A 5000-nucleotide genomic window follows, 5' to 3' on the forward strand; every position below is an offset into this window, starting at 1 on the left:
TGACTGCAATCTTTTTCTGTCCGTGAGGGTCCCACCAGAGCGCCTTCTACTTCTAATAGGCCATGAACTAGATCAGAATCATTCTCAACGAATCTATAAGAAGTGATCCAATTTTTTTCATCAGGTCCGGGTGAAGACCAAAGATCTTGAGCGACCGATCCGGCAGAACAACTCAAAAGATAAAGAAGTATCGTTAATTTCTTCATGCTCGTTCCAAGTTCGAAGTACCATTTGTACAAATAAGAATCCCCTTCTGATCTCTTCTTCATATAGATAGATATAGGATCTATGGGGCAATTACTTAGAAGTACATTTTGTGCAACAGCCCTTCCTATCTGATAGAAAAGGATCCCATGATCCTGAACCGATCTTACCTGGGATCGCAAATCCCAAGTTTGTCTATGAAGAGCTAATCTAATTGTATTAGTTTCTATAATTGATTTCTTCTGTGTAATACTAATTGATAGGGCCTCATTGATAAGTGCTACAAGATCTCGTACATTGGAACCCATGGTTATGGACCCCAATCCGTTAGTATGGAACATTTTCTTTTCCAAGTGAAATCCCCTAGTATATGAAAGAATGAAAAAGTGCTTTCGTTGTTGCGGAATAAGAAGCCTTCGTATCTTAATGCATGTATTTAATTTATTCGGAGCTATTAGAGCGGGATCCACTTTTTGGGGAATATGAGTCGAAGCAATAACAAGAATATTTCTAGTGGAACATCTTTCACAATCTCTGGAGAGATAGTTCTCTAATAGACCGAGGGATAAGTAATTCGACTCATTCATATACAGATCATGAATGTTTGGAATCCATATTATGCAAGGAGACATTGCTTTTGCTAATTCGAATTGAAAGGTGATATCAAATCGGTCTATTTTCGGCGTCATATACATAGTTAGCAGCTCCGTATCAAGGTCATCATCAATATCGTCACTATCATCAATATCGATATCGTCACTATCATCAATATCGATATCGTCACTATCACTATCATCAAAATCGATATCATCAATAAAATAATCTTTAGGCTTGTCATCCGGGAACTTGTTCGGAAATACCGTAATGAAAGGAACATAGGGGTTTGTCGCTAGGTATTTGACCAAATAGGATCGTCCAGTTCCTATAGAACCTATCACTAAAATACTCCTAGAAGGGGATAGGGCTAAGCGGAGCGAAAAGGGTTTTCCATGAGATGGGAAATGAAAACTATTAGCCCCACACGAGGTTTGTGAATAAGTAATTGTCTGATAATGAAGGAATATCCGTCTTTCTGCTAAACAGGATCCATTGAACTCATAATTCATTATATACTTGTCAACTAAGTATCGTAAGTAAATTGATCCCGGTTGTTCAATCATTTGATAACCAGAGTCATTCTTTGATAAATGATCACTATGAGTCAGACTCAATAGAATTTGATCAATCCTTTTTTCTGTCGTTAAGGTGGAGAACTGAACCAAGAATTCTCTTTCTTCATCATCAATCGAATCACTGTTCGCGACCCAGGATTCTATTTTCTCATCAATCCAATCACCGTTCACCTTTTTTCTTTTTCTTATCAATGAATGGATCTCTTTACTTGTACGACTTAGATGTCTCGTATTTCTCGAAAAAGTGATTCGATTGATGGGATTTGGTATGATACTTATGAGATTGATGGGATTTGATATGATACTTATGAGATCGATGAGATTGATATTCAAATATTTCTTCCTAGAACGTATTGATTTGACCCCACAAGCGACCAATAGCATGTTGCCACCAAAAGCAAAACCCCGTATTTCTTCCAGAGAATCTCCTAATTGTTTCAGAACAACTAGAAAGAGATTCTTTAACCAGAAAGAATTCAGTTCAGATGTAGGATACCCATCCAAAAGTTTTCGCAACTCAATCATGTATGATGGAATCATCAAAGATTTGATCTTTTCTAACTCTGTCTGTAACTCACTAGAGGCTTGGGAAACAAAGAGAAGATGTATACGAACGAGATATCCAGCAACAAGAAGAAGGGAAAAGATTGAATAGAGGAACTCCAACTCCCGAGCATTTGTTGATCTCAGATGTGTCCATATCAATGGAACGGGTGACTCATTATTTCGATGAATCATTTCTTCGGACAGAAGAAGATTCTGTAAACACTCCCTCGAAATCTCACTTATCAGACTCAAAATCTCACTTATCAGAGTCCATTGTGGAAGAATCTTCTGAGGAATTGGCCATGATATATCTGATCCATGCATAATATCATGAAAAATGGATACAAATTTGTGACTGCTACTTAGTATCGACAATGGGTCTGAAAAAGTATCTAAAAGGGTGAAATTTAGATATTTGCACTCTGTCAAAGTAAGGAACCATGGCATATATGTTTGGAACGGATTCCATTTTGTTTGGAACAGATTCCATTTTGAGAGATTTGAAAAAGCACTATCTCGTTGAAAGGTTCTATACATCTGCCGTTTCTCAACGCATTTCTTTAGAGAAAGACTCCGTTTTTTTTTCCTCTTTCCGGATGGTAAATATTTCTCAGAACATGGAGTGTGAATCAAACCCATGTTTGAATTGAAACTGAGATACCGATGCAAGTTCTTCCCTTCTGAATCAGATAGATTCATATCTGAAAGAGGCTGACAATAAGTTCTTCCAAAATTGACTCTTTGTTTCTCTGTTAGAGGTGTTGCAGAAATGTCTGCGATCGAGTAAATAGCTCTACGAACGAATGGCTCGGATCGAATTGGAAAACGGAAAGATTTGTACAAGTTATACGTTTTGTCACCACTTTGTGGAAAATCTTTAGGTATGAATATGTTAGATACCTGTGACTCGATTGGTGAAATAGTCTCTCTCTCCAAAAAAATATGTTTTTTTTTACCGACGCACGAAGAAAATATTTTGTTGCGAATGAACAAGGTAGTGAGGAATTGTCCATATGTAAGATCATAATTATTGATACGGGTCTTTTCCACATAAAAAGGGAATCTTTTGTTACAATAGAACCAGAAGTGATTTGGATCATTCAAGAATCGAAGTCGATTTGCTTTATAAAAAGAAGATATCAATGAACTTCTATGAAATGGTTTCACGGGATTCAGCCAATTGTCTCGATCATGGAATATCATTGAGAAATAGGAATCCGTGTTATCAAAGGATTTCCTGCGATTATTTCTAGTATAGAATGAGTCAATCATCCACTCTGGTATCTTTTTGAACAAAAATGGTAATGTTGTTCCTCCATTGATAAAGAATTCCGGTCTTTGGGAAGTATCATGATCATCCAATAAGAAGGGTTTCAATTTATTCAAATGAACGATTTGAACACCTATTGATTCTAACAACTGATTGCGGAGTTGATCATTCGGACCTTTCAATTCACGGATGTGGATCTCGGACCTATGAATGGGGATATTCCCGATACTCACAAAGAAAAGGGGAAGTGACTTGGACAAAAAGGGAAGTGACTTGGACAAAAAGGGAAGTGACTTGGACAAAAAGAAACGAAGTGACTTAGACAAATTTTGTTTGTCGATAGCCTCGGACCAATCAATCGAATATTGATTAATACGTAACCGATCGAACACTACTTGAAAACGGTTCTTCTGTTCAGAAACGAAATGTTCCAAATGTTCCTGGAAATTCTTGCTCTCATTGGACCATTTGTATCTATATACATCAGGATCCCGATTCATGGATCTCTCGGTTCGAGAAAAAAGAGGATCAAACCATTTCTTCTGACTCTTTTTCAAATTCGATAAATGTTGGTTGATCGTATATTTCATTATAGTTATATGATTCAGAGTATCATTTCCTATTTGATCCCTTTGAATTCCATATTCGAAGTTGCGATCGGATCTATTCATTAAAAAGAATCGATTAGATACATTTCTTATGTACCCATAGGTGCTATATTGGATTTGAATCAGATTTCGGATCAATCTATATTGATTGACTGCCTCCATTATGTTGTTGCTAGCAAATACCGCTGTTTTTAGTTTTGGATCTTCCAAATCATTCCCGCAGTAGATCCGGACCGATTTTTTTCTGATCCTTCGATAAAAAGATTCATTCTCTTCATAAAAAAGAGGAGGTAGAACCAATAAAGATTTCTTTTTCGATTCATCTCTGGAGTTGAATACCTCATTCAAGAATTTTTTTTGATCCAACCCGTAGGAATCAATAGAAAAGGCAAATCCCCTATGATACACCAGATCCGGCTCGGTTATTGATAGAGTGAATAGATCTGCCATTTCTTGAAATCTCTCTTCTGATTCAAAATCGTGGTGTAACGTGTATCCCCTTTTGTTCCGGTCATGGAATAGATGAAATAAATCAAAAAATGGATTTTTGTTCAAGAATGAAATCTTATTGGAACTGTCCATATCCGGTTCATCCTTCGGAACCATATCACATCCCGGATCTGATGAAATAGGATGAATTGAGACGGTATTTTGTAAATACATAATTATCTTGAATATATCAACCATTTCTTTATTTTCCAATCGCCTGGAAGGGACAAAAGAAACATCTTGTTTTTTCTTCAAAAATTTCTGATCTCTAGTGGACCTCTCAATAGGATTCGAACCCAGATGAAGTTCTGACCATCTGTCAGAGAAAAAAGAACGAATTGATCTTGTAGGATTCCCAAGAAATTCTTCGATTTCTTCCGGAAGCAGATGATTATTCATCTGCTTCTCACGTTCCGTGAATAGCCGGGACATTGAGGAAGATCCAAAAAGGCATTTCGGGAATCGATCTGATTCTATCTCTGTTCGTTCCGTTTGAAGAAAGGAAGGATCCCAAAGAATCGATCTTTCTTTTAGTTGCTGAATGTCTGTTTGATCGATCAATGTGGGATATTCTGAATCCTCATTTCTAATGGAATCGAAATGATCTATGGATTGATCAGAAGATCCTTTCAATTGGCTAGAATCCCTTACTTGAACGAAAATAGATCTTGTGGAATCATATTGAATATTTGACAATACATTCCGTACCTT

Source organism: Musa acuminata, unplaced genomic scaffold (assembly GCF_036884655.1).
Source record: "Musa acuminata AAA Group cultivar baxijiao unplaced genomic scaffold, Cavendish_Baxijiao_AAA HiC_scaffold_863, whole genome shotgun sequence".
Classification (NCBI taxonomy): domain Eukaryota; kingdom Viridiplantae; phylum Streptophyta; class Magnoliopsida; order Zingiberales; family Musaceae; genus Musa; species Musa acuminata.